The sequence below is a fragment of the Gorilla gorilla genome, chromosome 1, assembly GCF_029281585.2.
Source record: "Gorilla gorilla gorilla isolate KB3781 chromosome 1, NHGRI_mGorGor1-v2.1_pri, whole genome shotgun sequence".
Classification (NCBI taxonomy): domain Eukaryota; kingdom Metazoa; phylum Chordata; class Mammalia; order Primates; family Hominidae; genus Gorilla; species Gorilla gorilla.
In genome coordinates, this window is record NC_073224.2 from 115,822,276 (window position 1) to 115,842,220 (window position 19,945).

At 39.4% G+C, this 19,945-nt stretch overlaps 1 pseudogene; it reads right to left on the reverse strand.

Moving 5' to 3' along the window:
* Positions 1-1,504: 1,504 nt before the first annotated feature.
* On the reverse strand, positions 1,505-2,502 carry LOC129532996 (olfactory receptor 5J3-like; annotated as a pseudogene).
* Between the last annotated feature and the right edge of the window lie 17,443 nt (positions 2,503-19,945).

Below are 19,945 nucleotides of genomic sequence, written 5' to 3' on the forward strand. Positions count from 1 at the left end.
AAAGACAGATACCAAATATTGACGAGAATGTGAAAAAATTGGAAGTTGCCATATGACCCAGCAATTCAACTCCGAGGTACATACCCCAAAGAAATGAAAATATAAGTCCACTAAGAACTTGTACACAAGTATTCTTGGCAACATTATTCATAATATACAAAAAGTGGAAACACCAACTCCCAAAAGGACAGTCCCCAAGTGTTGATAGATGGCCCTAAAAGAATGAATTGTGAAGTGATTTTGTGTTAGGCAATGACTATGCCGTAGGCAGCTCCTGGAAGGGCAGGTCCGCCTCATGATGCATGGAGGTCAATAGCCAGTTGTATCAAAGAGTATTCTTTCCATAGGAGTTTGGGGAGCACAAGCCCCACCCCCCAAAGCCAGAAATCCAAGCCTTTCAGTGAGACTTCGTGGTAAGTAGTGTATTTACCATAAATAAATGTATGGTAACTTTATTTACCAGTAGTTTATTTATTTCTCACAATTGAGAAGAACTGTACTCAGTGTCAGGATATATCTACCACTTAAAAGCATATGATGGCTGGGCACAGTGGCTCACAGCTGTAATTCCAGCACTTTGGGAGGCCAAGGTAGATGGAACACCTGAGGCCAGGAGTTCAAGGCCATCCTGGCCAACATGGCCAAACCCTGTCTCTACTAAAAATACAAAAAATTAGCCAGGCATGGTGGCGCATGCCTGCAGTCCCAGCTACTCAGGAGGCTGAGGAAGGAAAATCACTTGAACCTGGGAGGCAGAGGTTGCAGTGAGCCAAGATCATGCCGCTGCACTCCAGCCTGGCAACAGAGCAAGACTCTGTCTCAAAAATAAAAAAAAGTTTGATAACATATTGTACGTATTTTTATTTGTCCACTAACTGATGAACTGACAAATAAAATTTGGTATACTCATAAAATGAAATCCTATTTGGCATGAAAAGGAATGAAGTACTGATAACGTGCTGCTACGTGGGTGAAACTTGAAAACACTAAGCTAAGTGAAAGAAGCCAGTCTTAAAAAGACACCACATTGTATATTTCCATTTATGTTAAATGTTCAGAACAGGCAAATCCATCAGACATAAAGTAGATTAATAGTTACCTAATGGCTGTTCCAATTGCAGTGGTGTTTATAACTACTTCATCACAACCAGGTAGAGATTTCTTTGTTCCTTCTCCACTCCCACTGCTTCACTTGACTCTTCTTAAGGAATATAGTCACCTAAAGTTGGAGGTTTTTAGGGAAAATGATTAGTGGCTGCTAGTGGGTATGGGGCTTCTTTTGTGGATGATGAAATGTTCTAAAATATCAGTTCATTGAAGAGAACATAATGTACATGAGATCGCAATGTGTGAAATTCTCAGCACAGATACAATTGTTTGTCCTGGTGGGATGGGGCACCAAAATTGTCAAGAGATGCTATACAGAGTGCAACCTCTTATAATAGTCACTGGAACGTTCATGTTTTTCTCTAATTAAGAAATTTTCCAGAATGGGAAACATTATCTAGTCACTGACCTCACTAGAGAATTCATGTTTTCCTGTCAGCCTCATCACTGCACCCTTGATCTCCTTGTTTCTCAGGCTGTAGGTGATGGGGTTCAACACTGGGGTCACAACACAAAAGAGCACAGAGACCAGGATGTCTGTGTCCAGGGAGCACCCTTCTCTGGGCCTGTCATAGTTGAAGTGGTCTGTTCCAAAGAACACCACCACCATGGTGAGGAGGGAGGCACAGGTAGAGCAGGCCTTGCTCCTGCCCTGAGCAGAGGGAATCCTAATGATGGTAGAGATGATGAATATGTAGGACATTGCCATAAACAGGCAGGGGCTCAGGCCAGTGGTGGCCCTCACCACATGGAGCACAGACTCACTGACAGGTGTCTGAGCAGGAGAGCTTCAGGAGCAATGGGATGGCACAGAGAAAGTAGCTGATGGGGTTGGGTTCACGCAGTGAGTGTGGCTGTCAGTGCTGTGTGTGTCCCAGAATTGAGCAGCCCACACATCCAAAACCCAGTCACCAAACAAACATAGACCTTTCCACTCATTAGGAGCTTATATTGAAGACGGTGGCAAATAGCCACACACTGGTCATAAGCTATGGCAGCCAGCAAAACCCCCTCAGTGCTGGCTCATAACGCAAGGAAGAAGATCTGGGAAAGGCAGCCCTCATAGGAGATGGTCTTACTCTCCTGGAAGAAGTTCACCAGCATGACCAGGATGGTGGTAGACATGTAGCAGATATCCAGGAAGCTCAAGTGGCTAAGAAAATAACCCACTGGAGTATAGAAGGCAGGACTGACCCTGACTGCATTTCTCAGAAGAGATATCAGGTAAATGACCAAGGAGAACAGGAAGAAAACCATTTGTAATGCAGGGTGCTTGGAAAAATTTAAAAAGATGAATTCAGTGACCACTATTTGATTTTCTACTTTGAATTCTTTCTCAACTGAAATGAATATTGGGAGATAAATAAAATAATAATGTGATATGATGACAGACATCAGGAGAGCTGATTAACTTTTACTCATCCTTTAGTTCTTGGATTAGATGACATCTCTTCTGGATTGTGTAGCTTGACTCTGAGAATAGGGTTTTGTATCCCCCTCATTCTCTTGTTTCTCTGCCCCGTCTTCTTGTCATGCATATCACTATTGTCTATTAACTTGTTTGCCCGCGCTTCACCTCCACCAGAAAAATTCTCTTAGACAGGAATTTTTCTCTCTCCTTAGTCCATATGCTCTCCAGAAAATTTTTTTCAGATGTAAGGAAGGAAATCTAGTCAGCATTGATGTTGCAAAAACAACAGTTGGTGAATTATACCAGAGCCCCAAACTTTTTCTCCCAGCTTCTCTCTTCCGTGAGAAAAGTCACAGTACCAAATTCTACCTTACCAAGTGTGTGGTAGCCTCAATGATCTTTACCCTCTAGTGTTATTCAAATAAATGTATTGCACTACGTGACAGAAAGAAATTGCAGTTGTAACTCAAGTTACTAGTCACATGACTTTAAAATACAGAGATTATCTTGGCTTATTTGACTGGCTTTCTTTTTTCTTTTTCTTTTCTTTTCTTTTTTTTTTTTTTTGAGATGGAGTCTTGCTCTGTTGCCCAAGCTGGAGTGCAATGGCATGATCTAGGCTCACTGCAACCTCCACCTCCCGGGTTCAAGCAATTCTCCTGCTTCGGCCTACCGAGTAGCTGGGATTACAGGCATGTGCCACCAGGCCTGGCTAATTTTTGTATTTTTAGTAGAGACAGGGTTTCACTATGTTGGCCAGGCTAGTCTCAAGCTCCTTGACTGGCCCTTTTAAGGGATAGTCACATGAGCCCTTAAAAGCAGAGATCTTTCTTGGGCTGAAGATAAAGTCAGAGATTCAAATCACAAGTAGAACTTGACATGTCAGTGTTGGCTTGAAGATGGAGGGGGCCACTGTTAAAGAAAAGGTAACCTTGGTCCTACAATCACAAGAAACTGAATTTTGCCAGGAACTTGAATAAACTTGGAAGTAGAATCTTCTGCAAAGTCTCACTCTATCCTACCCAGCTGACACCTTGTTTTCAGCAGAGGACCCAGCTGAGCCATGCCACACCTGACCTTCTGAACCACAGAATGGTGAGATGATTAATGGTTGTTTAAACTGCTAAGTTTGTGGTAATTGGTTATGGTAACAATAGAAAACAAATACACCGAGCATCCCATTTTGTGTAAGAAACTTCTGATCATTTGGGGTAATTATGACAGAACACCACTCTAGAAGCATCAGAAGTGAATTCATCCTATACCCTCTCAAATCTTTGAGCATCCGTCTCTTTGTCTTTGCTCTCTTTTCCTTTGTGCTGCCAGTGGCTAGTTCTACCCCTCAGAGAACAAATAGAATACAAAAGAAAACATCAAACTTATACTACTCAGTTTCCCAGTAAGTAGCTCCAGTAAAAGGTTGGGGGAAAGACAAATTTGGAACTGAGTAGAGTGATATTTCTGGATTATTTAAAAATTTTAATTCATCTCTTTCCCCCTCTTTACCAGAAACAACAAACATATGCTAGACTGTGCCATAACAATCCCAAATTCTAGGAATCTTGAGAGCTCATTCATTTGCATCTGAAATTATTTTCTTGGTGGATTGTCCTTAAACGAAGCTTTGTGTATCTTGGATTCCCAATTTTCTTTAGAAACTGCTAAGCTGTCTTTTTTCCTGAGTGTAAACCAGTGGTCAGCAGTAAAATCCAGCACTCCACCTATTTTTATAAATAAAGTTTTACTGGAACACAGCCACACCCTTTCATTCATGTATCGTCTATAACTGCTTTCATACTACAACGGCCGAATTGAGTAGCTGATAAAGAGAACATATGACCCCCAAAACCTAAACTATTTACTTTATGTTCTTGTACAGAAAAAGTTTACTAACCCCTGGTGTAAGCAATTGGGTTTGGGAGTTTGACAGACTTGGGTTTAAATCATGCCTTTGTCACTTGTCAGCTTTGACCTTGAGCAAGTTATTTAGCTTCTATATGCCTTAGTTTGACCATGTGTAATATGGAATGTTTGGATTACAGAGGTTTTGTTTGGATTAAATAAGTAATATGTAAGAGAGCAGTGAACATAGTTAATCTACAACACACATTCTCCCCATTATGCCACTGCTCCCATTTCAAGTTTCCCTTTAAATTTCAAGTTTCATGCAAATTCGTGAAGCTTTCCATATTTTTTTAATTTTAAAATAAATTACTTAAGAACAACAACAACAACAAAAATGTTATTTCCCCTGCATATTTCTTCATATTGACTCAAATGCTATTTATGATAATAATATGACATTATTTTCTATTTATGGGCTTGCCTTCTCTAATTCTTTTTCACCAACTTTACCAGATCCACTTTTAAGCAACTGGTATATAATTGAATTCACATATTTCTCATAAAATAAGTACTATGGTCTACCCTTACAGTTGTATCTGCTTTTTTTTTGTTTTATAATTACATTTTTGAACATATTTTTACAGGAATCCTGTAAGGAAGTATATTTTGTCCATACTTTTAGATAAAATTTCCTCTGAAACTAAAAATTAAAATAGCTGAATATCATGAGGATGCAAATAACACCAAGTGTTTGATAAAATTACCAAGTGTTTGATAAAAATAACAACAAGTGGTTGATAAAATTACCTACTGCCTCTAAACTTCCTTCTCACAATATTCCCTAACTCCTGGTCAGAAACCTGGGAGTCATCTTTGAGTCCTTCCTTCCTTCATCCCCTGCCCATATCTATTTTTTCAGCAAATCCCGTTGATTCTCTGTCTCAAGTATATTTCAAATGTATGTATTTATTTCCCTCTCCATCGCCAAACACATGAACATTCTCTACATGGCTTATTACTTCTCATTCTTTGTGTCTCAGCTTGAATATTATATCTCAGAGAAGCCTTGTGACCACTAATCTAGCATAGTTGTTTTTTTAATTAAATCTCTTGCAGCATCCTATTATTTTCCTTCAAAGAATTTAAAGTAATACTTATTTTTGTGTTTGTTTATTCATTGGCTACCAGTTTCTCCCTGGTGAATAAGCTGAGTGAACAAGAATCATGACTACTTTGTTCACTGCCTGACTGATAATTGACACTCAATAAACATTGGTTTTATGAATGAATGAATTACCAGATTTATTAAAATGGAAAATAAATATTGTATTACTTTATCACCTTAAAATAAAAGTTCAGTCATGGTAGCATAGATTTTCTCACCTATCTAAATGTTCAAATCAGTCAAGCAGAAAGCATCATGTTGGAAAAAGTGGTGATATAACATAAAACCTCAAATTCACAATTGCTTGGACTAAATTATTAAGTTAACCGATCAATTCAGTCAAAAGAAGGGGTCTATGTGTTGATGCAGCTTTGACCTTTAGAATAATAATATAATAATAACAATGATAATAATAGCTGGTATTTTCAGTACTTACTAAATGCCAAGTACAGTTACTGTACTACATGCTTCCTTTACGTATATTTATTTCCTTTAATGCTTAAAATACCTTTAAGAAGTACCATTATTATCCTTAATTTTATATGAGTAAACTGAAGTTTAGAGAGGGTAGGTAAATGCCCATAGTCATGTAATTAATAAAACCACATATTGGCAAAGATATGGAGATCCAGAATAAATGTTCAGCTCTCTTAACTCATCAAAGAATCTTTCTGTCTCTGGACATGAATTTCTTCATCCGTAAAACAGAGCTAGACTAGAAGATTGATGACATTCCTTCCACCTCTGATATTCTATGATGATATTTGGTATTTACATATTTCCCAGTCTCCAAAATGAAACCATATAACAGAGCAAGGGTAAAAAGTCAAAGATCTCCCACGGATACTATAGTTGTTTATTCATTTGTCTTCATGGGATATAAAGGTCAAGGATAACATGGGAATTTTATCCTGTACACTGATGTGGTGGACTAAATAATTGTACCACCACCCCGTCCAATGCCCAGAGAGGGGTCTATGCCCCAAACCCTGGATCCTGAGAATGTTTTATGTTAAGTGGACTTTGCAAGTGTACTCAAGACTGTGGACCTTGATATGGGGAGATTATTCTGGGTTATGTGGGTCAGCCAAATCTAATCACTTGAGCATTTAAAAGTGACACATTTTCCCAACTAGAGTGAGAAGACATACAGCAAAAGAGATGAAACAGAAGACACAGAGTCAGAGAGATCCAAAACACGAAGGACACAATGTGCCATTGCTGTCTTTGAAGGGAGCCATGAGCTAGGGAATCCTGGCAGCCTCTGGAAGCTGAGAATGACCTGTGATTGACAGCCAGAAAAGCAAGTGGGGCTCATGTCCTTCTGCTACATAGAACTAAATTCTCCTGACAACCTGAATGAGCCTAGAAAAAGTTTCTCTTCTAGAGCCTTCAGAAGGAAATGCAATCTTGCTAATACCTTAATTGTAGTCTTTTGAGAAACCAAGCCAAGGAATAAGTCAAGCCATGCTGTACTTGGATTTCTGACCTGGAGAACTGTGAGATAATAAAATTTGTGGTGTTTAAAGCTGCTAAATTTGTGATAATTTGTTATAGTTTCTCAGCTGGGGTACTCAGGACATATTTAGTCTCTATCATACATGAGACATATTTGAGTTCTGTCTACATTCCCTACTGCTTGGACTTCTGAACATTACATCTGGATGGATGGTTGAATCTTAAATCCTCATTTGATTTAAAGAGCAACAAACAATGTTCCTGGCCCTTCTTTACTTTCCTGTAATTGAAGCCCCTTGAATGCCAATCCAAGCGTTCAACTGTCCATTTTAAGAATTAGGTTTTTGCCGGGTGCAGTGGCTCACACCTGTAATTCCAGCACTTTGGGAGGCCAAGGCAGGCAGATCACTTGGGGCCAGGAGTTCAAGGCCAGGCTAGCCAACATGGTGAAAACCCGTTTCTACTAAAAATATAAAGATTAGCTGGGCATGGTGGCATGTGGCTGTAATCCCAGCTACTTGGGGGGCTGAGGCAAGAGAATTGCTTGAACCCAGGAAGCGGAGGTGGCAGTGAGCCAAGATCATGCCACTGCATTCCTGCCTGGGTGATAGAATGAGATACCTTCTCAAAATAAATAAATAAATAAATAAAAAATAAAAAAATCAGGTTTTGGAACTTCTTCCATAATGGAATAAAAGTAACCAGATTTGCTTTTCTGTCTTAATAACTAAAAACTTGGGGGAAAAGATAAAACAAAATGTGTTTTCAGATATTAAACAATGAGTGGAATGGGACAGAGAGTACTGAGACAAGGTAAACAAATGAGATAAACCCTATGAATGCACCAGCTCACTGCATGGAGAGGGTGTCCAGGCCGCAGCACAAGGAGGGGGTACATAAGTGGAGCCCAGTGGTCTCCCTTTATTAATAAGAGAGAATTCAGAGTTTGGGGGAGATCAAGGTACCTAGAATTTGCGTGGCAGAGCCCTGGAGAGGAGATGCACATAAAAAGAGAGTCTCAGAGATCCACAGAATTCCCTCTTCAGCAGAATGCTAATCAGCACATGAGAGCCAAGGAAAAGATTAGAGAGGATCAGTTGGAATAATCTGGAGAGCTCACGCAGGGCTGGGAATAGTTAGTCTTTGCACCAATCAGTGCGCAAAGAAATCCTAACACATACAAAGTAGACTCATTAGATGCCTTAGTAGAGAGGCAAAATTGACAATAGGCAAAAGGCTATTCTAAGCTCACCTAACAAAGCTTAAAAGCTAGTCTTAAAAGGATCAAATTATTTCTGAGTAATTTAACTGTGTCCAAGAACAAAGTCCAAAAATCCTTAAGGGAATAAATACTAAAACATCTTCATTTAGCTATATAAAATTCACAGTGTCTGGCGTCAATCCAAAATTTTCAGGCATGCAAAGAAGCAGGAAGGAAATACAACCTATATTAAAAAGAAAATATAATTTAAAAGACTCAGTAATGACACAGATTATAGACTTATAAATCAATGATGTTAAAATAGCTACTATAAATACATTTATATGTTCAAGAAGGTAGAGGAAATTATGTATATGACAAGGAGAGACATTGAAGATATTAAAATATTGAAATTCTAAAGTAAAAATATAATGTCTGAGATACAGTATACACAGGATGAGGTTAATAGCAAATTAGATATAGAAAAAGGTTAGTGAATGTGAAGTCATACTAATAGAAAATATCCAAAATGAAATAAGAGGTTGGGCGCATTGGCTCATGCCTGTAATCTCAGCTCTTTGAGAGGCTGAGGTGGGTAGATTGCTCAAACCTAGGAGTTTGAGACCACCCTGGGCAACATGGCAAGACTCTTATCTGTACAAAAAAATATGAAAATTAACCAGCCACGTGCCTGTGCCTGTAGTTCCAGCTACTTGGGTGGCTGAGGTAGGAGGATAGCTTGAGCCCTGGAGGTCAAGGCTGCAGTGAGCTGTGATCATGCCATTGCACCCCAGCCTGGACAACAGAGTGAGATTCTGTCTCAAAAAATTAAAAGAAAAAAGAAAAAAGGGACTGAAGAGAAATGAGCAGAACATCAGTGAGCTTGGGGACAGCAAGTGCCTTAATATGCATTGGAGCCCAAGAAAGAGAAGGGAACAAAAAATGTGGAAAAACAGTAGCCAAAATTTCCAATTTTATGAAATTTTTAAGCCCCCAAATTCAAGAAGCTTAACAAACCCCAAACAAGGCACAGAAAGAAAACTACACCATGCAAATCATAATCAAATTGGTCAAAACTAGTGATAGAAAATTTTAAAAGCAACTAGGAAAAAACGCACATTACATGCAGAAGAATAGAGATGAGAATGACAGCTGACTTCTCATCCAAGCAATGCAAGCCAAAAGACTGTATTGTTTATTTGTTTCCTTCCAATGTTTTAAGGGGCAAGGGCTTGAAAGGAAACAAACTTGTCAACCTAAAAGTCTAACCAACATAAATATATTTCAAAAACAAGGTTAGGGACAACACTTTCAGAATGTCAGGGTGAGGACCTCAGTGAATCCTCTTCCCACAAAAGCAACAAAAATACTGGCAAAACACCAATAGAAACCAACCATTTTAAAACTATGAAAATTAACCAAAGGCACAGAACACACTGAAAAGCATTCACTCAAATATAACTACCGAGCTTCATAAGAACAGTGGGGTCTATGGTGCTTTAACTTGGAACTATTCCCATGTACCCAACCCCTAGTACCAGGGTGGTGGCTGTGAAGAGCTGGCAGCCAGTGAAGAAGTTTGACCTGTTTTGAGCTTTGTGAAAACCCCCATCCTCAGAGCACTGTCAATATTTTTATAATATTTCTCCTTGACTCAATGCCATTCTGTCCGTCTTCACATTGTCCTCCCTGTGTGCGTATCTGTGTACAAATTTCATTTTCCTGTAAGATTACCAGTCACATTGGATTAGAATTCACTCTAACGACTTCATTTTAACTTAATTAGCGTTTTTAAACCCCTATTTCCAAAAACAGCCATGTTCTAAGACAGTGAGGGTGAGGACTTCACCATTTTGAGGGGAACACAATTCAGCCCATAACAAAAAAGAGCCTGGCCAAAAATCTAAAAGGATGACTTGGGGAACAAGTCATATGATAACAGAGGACTTTGTAAAGCTCTGACATATTCCTGGAGATCCAGAAGGCTACACATGCTGCACAGGACCAAGTGCATGGCCAGGGAAAACCGGAGAGGGATCCAGTAACTTACATTTGGGCAAACTTGCAGCCCTGTGCAAGCAAGAAGTAAATGTTAATGCTGACTTATAAACCCCTCTAGATTTGAAGATGTGCCTTCACATATAAATCTCCTTGGCAAAACGTTGAAGACATTGGATCAAAGCATTAAGAAAATCTTCTGACCAATCATTGGATAATTACCCAACTATGTTGACCTAGAGGTGACCCCTAAAAAAAACAGGCTTGAAAGTAAAAATGAGAATTTTTTAAAAGTAATCAGAAAACTCAGTGGCTGTACACTCCAGGAAATACAAAATCTACAGAATTGGTTTAGAAAAGTCATGAAAAAACAAGCATCAAGCAGGATTTTATTTTTTAAAATTAGCTTGATTGAGCCATTTTATGTCATACACATATTTCAAAACATCACGTTGTCCATGATAAATATATATACTCTTTGTCAATTAAAAAACCCCAAAGCAATAACAACAAAATTGGAGGATAGAAGGAGGATCTGAATCTAAAGTTGCTACAATATCTTCTCTAAAATGTCCAGTTTTAACAAATACAAAAACAAAAAATCAGACATGCAAAGAAATAAGGAAGTATGGCCCACACATAGGAAAAACACTGCATTTGATTGGAAAGGTTCTTGAGGGGGACAAGCTGTTGGATTTAGTAGACAAAGACTTTGAAGCAGCTATTACAAATAAGTTAAAAAAAGAAAATACTATGTTAAAATAGCTAAAGGAAAGTGTAAAAACTATGTCTCACCAAATAGAGAGTATCTATAAAGAGATAAAAGTTATAAAAATCACCAAATAGAATTTTTGGAGTTGAAAAGTACAATAACAGAAATGAAAAATTCACTATATGAGTTAAACCAGTAGTTTTAGCAGAGACAAGTGTAACCGCCCAATGAGTTCTTCTGGCCTGCTAAACAGAAAAGCCAATTCACTGAGACAGTGGTATTGCAGCAGTAAAAATGTAATTATCACAGGACCAGCCAAATGAGAAGACAGGAGATAATCTCAAATCTGCCTCCCCAAAAGCTCAGAGGCTAGGGTTTTTAAAGATAATTTGGTAGGCAGGGTTCTAGGGAATGGGTACTGCTGATTGGTTGGAGATAAAATCATAGGAGTGTACAAACTATCTTCACATGCTGAATCAGTTTCTGGGTGGGGGCTCACAGGACTAGTTGAGCCAGTTCCTTGTTGTAAGTCATGGGTCTGGGTGGAATCAGTTTATCAACAGAATACACAGTCTGAAAAATATTTCAAACACCAGTTTTAGGTTTTGGCAATAGTCATGTTATCTACAGGAACAATTGGAGAAGTTACAAATCTTGTGATCTCCAGAGCAGTAAACAACTATATAGAAAGGCAAGCTAGGGAACAATGGCTTGTTATCATTAACTATGTGTATATTTTAGCAGAATTCAAGCTCCTCCCATAGTCCTAATGTTGTGGCCTTTCGTTAGTCATACAAAAGTGGTTTTTGTCCCTTAGCAAGGAAGGGGTTAGTTTCAGGAAGGGACTGTTAACATCTTTATTTTAAAGTTAACAGAGGAAATTAGCTTGTGAGGTTAGAAGCAAGATGGAGTCAGATTAGATTTTTCTCGCTGCTAAAATTTTTGCAAAGGCAGTTGCAGAAGAATGTTCAGGAAACTTGAAACTAGGCCAATAGATATTATGCAGTCTGAGGAACAGAAAGAATAAAGAATGAGAAAAAATGAACAGAGCCTCAGAGATCTGTGGAACACTACAAAAATAACAAATTTGCATAATGAAAGTACCAAAAAGAGAATATATAGAAAAGGATGCAAAAATTACATGCCTACATAAAAATATTTTTATTGATATACAATAGTTGTACATATTTTGAGTACATGTGATATTTGATACCTGTATACTATATGTAATGATCAAATCAGGGTAACCGGTGTATCCATCACCTCTAACATTAATCATTTCTTTGCACTGGAAACATTACACTTGTTCTATTCTATTTTGACATATACAGTCAGTTATTATTATTTTTTTGAATTTTTAAATTATTTTAATGATATAAATATAACATCAGCACCTAATCCTGGTAATGGTAGCACAAAAAAGAAAAGTATGGAGCAATATCGTTTATGACAATTGATGCAAAAATCTGAAATACAATTTTGAAATAGATTCCCAAGCAACATTCAAAAAAAACGCCACACCATGACTTGATATTTATACGAAGAATGCAAGAACCTGTTAGCATTCTGTTAGGAAACCTACTATTAGAGTGCACAATACTAATAGGAGTAAGAAAAAAAATCACACGGTTACCTCCACAGATGCTTAAAAAGCCTTTGAAAAAATTCAACTTATGTCCTACTAAAAAAAAGAAAATTGCAATGAATTGGTTCTTAACATGTGGAAATAAACACTCTCATACACTGCTTGTGGGAATAAAAAATGACACAATTCCATGTACCTACAAGACATCCCAGCCATTCCACTCCTAGTTATTCAAGAGACTTGAATAACTCTGTATTAGGCCTTTTTTGCATTACTATAAGGGAATATCTGAGACTGGGTAATTTATAAAGAAAAGAGGTTTAATTGGCTTATCGTTCTGCAGGCTGTATAAACATGGCACCAACATCTGCTCAGCTCCTGATGAGGGCCTCAGAAAGTTCACAGTCATGGCAGAAGCTGAAGGGGAGCCAGCATGTCACATGGTGAGAGCAAGAGCCAGACAGTGAGAATGGGGAGGTCCCAGATTCTTTTTTATTTTTTTTAAATTTTATTATTATTATACTTTAAGTTTTAGGGTACATGTGCACAACGTGCAGGTTTGTTACATATGTATACTTGTGCCATGTGGGCGTGCTGCACCCATTAACTCGTCATTTAGCATTAGGTATATCTCCTAATGCTATCCCTCCCTCATCCCCCGACCCCACAACAGGCCCCAGTGTGTGATGTTCTCCTTCCTGTGTCCATGTGTTCTCATTGTTCAATTCCCACCTGTGAGTGAGAATATGCGGTGTTTGGTTTTTTGTCCTTGCGATAGTTTGCTGAGAATGATGGTTTCCAGTTTCATCCATGTCCCTACAAAGAACATGAACTCATCACTTTTTATGGCTGCATAGTATTCCATGGTGTATATGTGCCACATTTTCTTAATCCAGTCTATTGTTGTTGGACATTTGGGTTGGTTCCAAGTCTTTGCTACTGTGAATAGTGCCGCAGTAAACATACGTGTGCATGTGTCTTTATAGCAGCATGATTTATAATCCTTTGGGTATATACCCAGTAATGGCATGGCTGGGCCAAATGGTATTTCTATTTCTAGACCCCTGAGGAGTCGCCACACTGACTTCCACAATGGTTGAACTAGTTTACAGTCCCACCAACAGTGTAAAAGTGTTCCTATTTCTCCACATCCCCTCCAGCACCTGTTGTTTCCTGACTTTTTAATAATCGCCATTCTAACTGGTGTGAGATGGTATCTCATTGTGGTTTTGATTTGCCTTTCTCTGATGGCCAGTGATGATGAGCATTTTTTCATGTGTTTTTTGGCTGCATAAATATCTTCTTTTGAGAAGAGTCTGTTCATATCCTTTGCTCACTTTTTGATGGGGTTGTTTGTTTTTTTCTTGTAAATTTGTTTGAGTTCATTGTAGATTCTGGATATTAGCCCTTTGTCAGATGAGTAGGTTGCGAAAATTTTCTCCCATTCTGTAGGTTGCCTGTTCACTCTGATGGTAGTTTCTTTTGCTGTGCAGAAGCTCTTTAGTTTAATTAGATCCCATTTGTCAATTTTGGCTTTTGTTGCCATTGCTTTTGGTGTTTTAGACATGAAGTCCTTGCCCATGCCTATGTCCTGAATGGTATTGCCTAGGTTTTCTTCTAGGGTTTTTATGGTTTTAGGTCTAACATGTAAATCTTTGATCCATCTTGAATTAATTTTTGTATAAGGTGTAAGGAAGGGATCCAGTTTCAGCTTTCTACATATGGCTAGCCAGTTTTCCCAGCATCGTTTATTAAATAGGGAATCCTTTCCCCATTGCTTGTTTTTGTCAGGTTTGTCAAAGATCAGATGGTTGTAGATACGCGGCATTATTTCTGAGTGCTCTGTTCTGTTCTGTTGGTCTATATCTCTGTTTTGGTACCAGTACCATGCTGTTTTGGTTACTGTAGCCTTGTGGTATAGTTTGATGCCAGGTAGCGTGATGCCTCCAGCTTTGTTCTTTTGGCTTAGGATTGACTTGGCGATGCAGGCTCTTTTTTGATTCCATATGAACTTTAAAGTAGTTTTTTCCAATTCTGTGAAGAAAGTCATTGGTAGCTTGATGGGGATGGCATCGAATCTATAAATTACCTTGGGCAGTATGGCCATTTTCACGATATTGATTCTTCCTACCCATGAGCATGGAATGTTCTTCCATTTCTTTGTATCCTCTTTTATTTCATTGAGCAGTGGTTTGTAGTTCTCCTTGAAGAGGTCCTTCACATCCCTTGTAAGTTGGATTCCTAGGTATTTTATTGTCTTTGAAGCAGTTGTGAATGGGAGTTCACTCATGATTTGGCTGTTTGTCTTTTATTGGTGTATAAGAATGCTTGTGATTTTTGTACATTGGTTTTGTATACTGAGACTTTGCTGAAGTTGCTTATCAGCTTGAGGAGATTTTGGGCTGAGACGATGGTGTTTTCTAGATATACAATCATGTCATCTGCAAACAGGGACAATTTGACTTCCTCTTTTCCTAATTGAATACCCTCCTTCTCCTGCCTAATTGCCCTGGCCAGAACTTCCAATACTATGTTGAATAGGAGTGGTGAGAGAGGGCATCCCTGTCTTGTGCCAGTTTTCAAAGGGAATGCTTCCAGTTTTTGCCCATTCAGTATGATATTGGCTGTGGGTTTGTCATAGATAGCTCTTATTATTTTGAGATACGTCCCATCAATACCTAATTTATTGAGAGTTTTTAGCATGAAGCATTGTTGAATTTTGTCAAAGGCCTTTTCTGCATCTATTGAGATAATCATGTGGTTTTTGTCTTTGGCTCTGTTTATATGCTGGATTACTTTTATTGGTTTTCATATGTTGAACCAGCCTTGCATCCCAGGGATGAAGCCCACTTGATCATGGTGGGTAAGCTTTTTAATGTGCTGCTGGATTCGGTTTGCCAGTATTTTATTGAGGATTTTTGCATCAATGTTCATCAAGGATATTGGTCTAAAATTCTCTTTTTTGGTTGTGTCTCTGCCCGGCTTTGGTATCAGGATGATGCTGGCCTCATAAAATGAATTAAGGAGGATTCCCTCTTTTTCTATTGATTGGAATAGTTTCAGAAGGAATGGTACCAGCTCCTCTTTGTACCTCTGCTAGAATTCGGCTGTGAATCCATCTGGTTCTGGACTTTTTTTGGTTGGTAAGCTATTGATTATTGCCACAATTTCAGAGCCTGTTATTGGTCTAGTCAGAGATTCAACTTCTTCCTGGTTTAGTCTCGGGAGGATGTATGTGTTGAGGAATTTATCCATTTCTTCTAGATTTTCTAGTTTATTTGCGTAGAAGTGTTTATAGTATTCTCTGATGGTAGTTGGTATTTCTGTGGGATCGGTGGTGATGTCCCCTTTATCATTTTTTATTGCATCTATTTGATTCTTCTCTCTTTTCTTCTTTATTAGTCTTGCTAGCAGTCTATCAATTTTGTTCATCTTTTCAAAAAACCAACTCCTGGATTCATTGATTTTTTTTAAAGGGTTTTTTGTGTCTGTGTCTCCTTCAGTTCTACTCTGATCTTAGTTATTTCTTGCCTTCTGCTAGCTTTTGAATGTGTTTGCTCTTGCTTTTCTAGTTCTTTTAATTGTGATGTTAAGGTGTCAATTTGAGATCTTTCCTGCTTTCTCTTGTGGGCATTTAGTGCTATAAATTTCCCTCTACACACTGCTTTGAATGTGTCCCAGAGATTCTGGTATGTTGTGTCTTTGTTCTCATTGGTTTCAAAGAACATCTTTATTTCTGCCTTCATTTCGTTATGTACCCAGTAGTCATTCAGGAGCAGGTTGTTCAGGTTCCATGTAGTTGAGCGGTTTTGAGTGGGTTTCTTAATCCTGAGTTCTAGTTTGATTGCACTGTGGTCTGAGAGATAGTTTGTTATAATTTCTATTCTTTTACATTTGCTGAGGAGTGCTTTACTTCCAACTATGCGGTCAGTTTTGGAGTAGGTGTGGTGTGGTGCTGAAAAGAATGTATATTCTGTTGATTTGTGGTGGAGAGTTCTATAGATGTCTGTTAGGTCCACTTGGTGCAGAGCTGAGTTCAATTCCTGGGTATCCTTGTTAACTTTCTGTCTCAATCTGTCTAATGTCGGCAGTGGGGTATTAAAGTCTCCCATTATTATTGTTTGGGAGTCTAAGTCTCTTTGTAGGTCACTCAGGACTTGCTTTATGAGTCTGGATGCTCCTGTATTGGGTGCATATATTTTTAGGATAGTTAGCTCTTCTTGTTGAAAAGATCCCTTTACCATTATGTAATGGCCTTCTTTGTCTCTTTTGATCTTTGTTGGTTTAAAGTCTGTTATATCAGAGACTAGGATTGTAACCCCTGCCTTTCTTTGTTTTCCATTTGCTTGATAGATCTTCCTGCATCCCTTTATTTTGAGCCTATGTGTGTCTCTGCACGTGAGATGGGTTTCCTGAATACAGCACACTGATGGGTCTTGAGTCTGTATCCGATTTGCCAGTCTGTGTCTTTTAATTGGAGCATTTATCCCATTTACATTTAATGTTAATATTGTTATGTGTGAATTTGATCCTGTCATTATGATGTTAGCTGGTTATTTTGTTCATTAGTTGATGCAATTTCTTCCTAGCCTTGACGATCTTTACAATTTGGCATGTTTTTGCAGTGGCTGGTACCAGTGGTTCCTTTCCATGTTTAGTGCTTCCTTCAGGAGCTCTTCTAGGGCAGGCCTGGTGGTGACAAAATCTCTCAGCATTTGCTTGTCTGTAAAGTATTTTATTTCTCCTTCACTGATGAAGCTTAGTGTGGCTGGATATGAAATTCTGGGTTGAAAATTCTTTTCTTTAAGAATGTTGAATATTGGCCCCCACTCTCTTCTGGCTTGTCGAGTTTCTGCTGAGAGATCAGCTGTTAGTCTGATGGGCTTCCCTTCGTGGGTAACCCAACCTTTCTCTCTGGCTGCCCTTAACATTTTTTCCTTCATTTCAACTTTGGTGAATCTGACAGTTATGTGTCTTGGAGTTGCTCTTCTCGAGGAGTATCTTTGTGGCATTCTCTGTATTTCCTGAATTTGAGTGTTGGCCTGCCTTGCTAGATTGGGGAAGTTCTCCTGGATAATATCCTGCAGAGTGTTTTCCAACTTGATTCCATTCTCCCCGTCACTTTCAGGTACACCAATCAGATGTAGATTTGGTCTTTTCACATAGTCCCATATTTCTTGGAGGCTTTGTTTCTTGTTATTCTTTTTTCTCTAAACTTCTCTTTTTCCTTCATTTCATTCCTTTCATCTTCCATCACTATACCCTTTCTTCCAGTTGATCGCATCGGCTACTGAGGCTTCTGCATTCGTCACGTAGCTCTCGTGCCTTGGTTTTCAGCTCCATCAGGTCCTTTAAGGACTTCTCTGCATTGGTTATTCTAGTTATCCATTCATCTAATTTTTTTTCAAAGCTTTTAACTTCTTTGCCCTTGGTTTGAATTTCCTCCTGTAGCTCGGAGTAGTTTGATCGTCTGAAGCCTTCTTCTCTCAACTTGTCAAAGTCATTCTCCGTCCAGCTTTGTTCCATTGCTGGTGAGGAGCTGTGTTCCTTTGGAGGAGGAGAGGCGCTCTGATTTTTAGAGTTTCCTGTTTTTCTGCTCTGTTTTTTTCCCATCTTTGTGGTTTTATCTACCTTTGGTCTTTGATGATGGTGACGTACAGATGGGTTTTTGGTATGGATGTGCTTTCTGTTTGTTAGTTTTCCTTCTAACAGACAGGACCCTGAGCTGCAGGTCTGTTGGAGTTTGCTAGAGGTCCACTCCAGACCCTGTTTGTCTGGGTATGAGCAGCGGTGGCTGCAGAACAGAGTATACTGGTGAACTGAAAATGCTGCTGCTTGATCGTTCCTCTGGAAGTTTTGTCTCAGAGGAGTACCCGGCCATGTGAGGTGTCAGTCCGCCCCTACTAGGGGGTGCCTCCCAGTTAGGCTACTTGGGGGTCAGGGACCCACTTGAGGAGGCAGTCTGCCCGCTCTCAGATCTCAAGCTGCATGCTGGGAGAACCACTACTCTTTTCAAAGCTGTGAGAGAGGGACATTTAAGTCTGCAGAGGTTAGTGCTGTTGTTTTGTTTGTCTGTGCCCTGCCCCCAGAGGTGGAGCCTACAGAGGCAGACCGGCCTCCTTGAGCTGTGGTGGGCTCCACCCAGTTCGAGCTTCCTGGCCGCTTTGTTTACCTAATCAAAGAACTAACTCGGCAGTGGCGGCGCCCCTCCCCCAGCCTCGCTGCCACCTTGCAGTTTGATCTCGGACTGCTGTGCTAGCAATGAGTGAGACTCCGTGGGCATAGGACCCTCCGAGGCAGGTGTGGGATATAATCTCCTGGTGTGCCGTTTTTTAAGCCCGTTGGAAAAGCACAGTATTAGGGTGGGAGTGACCCAATTTTCCAGGTGCCATCTGTCACCCCTTTCTTTGACTAGGAAAGGGAATTCCCTGACCCCTTGGGCTTCCCGGGTGAGGCAATGCCTCACCCTGCTTTGGCTCGTGCACGGTGCGCTGCACCCACTGTCCTGCACCTACTGTCTGGCACTCCCCAGTGAGATGAACCCGGCACCTCAGTTGGAAATGCAGAAATCACCTGTTTTCTGCATCGCTCATGCTGGGAGCTGTAGACCAGAGCTGTTCCTATTTGGCCATCTTGGCTCCTCCCCCCGAGGTCCCCAGTCTGTGATTATTAACTATAATTTCCCTATTGTACTTTCCAATATTAGAACATGTTCCCTCAATCTATAATAGGTGTATTTTTGTACCATTCAACCAACTTCTCCTTATCCCTCCACCCCGTGGAAAGACATAAAAATATTTTAACCCAAAATATATTTATTTAACATATTTTGAGATGGCTGTCAAAAAAGCCAGCAAACATAAGTAGTCCTGCAAATCTGTCTTTTGTGGAGAAAATTTATATCTGTAGAGAATCTGCATTGATGCAGCCAGGCCTTCCCTTGTCTGGAGCTAGAAAAGATTAACTGACGGTCTGACACACTCTAAATGTCTGAAAGTAACATTTACCATCTAGTATCTCTGAGGGCTGCTGCTTGTGAGGTTTCATTTATATAATAAGATCATCTTTGCTAGCCAAGTATCTTCTTTTCCTCCCATAACCAGATGCTGCTATAACCTGATTTATCACCAAAACCTGATTTTGACCATACTCTGAGCCCCCATTCTTTCTGTAACCTCCAGATGTTATATAAACTTCTGCACCACCTTGGACGTGGGAAGACATTCTGTGGTTCTCTCTGTGCACATGTTAATAAGGTTATATGCTTTTTCTCTTACTAATCTGCCTTTTCTTGAGTTGATTTTTCCACCTTCAAATAAATATTTTAAAACTTCCCAAATTTGATTTTAAAAAACATTTGATACTGTGGTTAGGGAGAACAGTGACCCTTCAAAGATGTTCATATTCTAATCATCAAAACTTGTGAATATGTTGCCAGAAGAAACTGCAGATATAATTGTTAG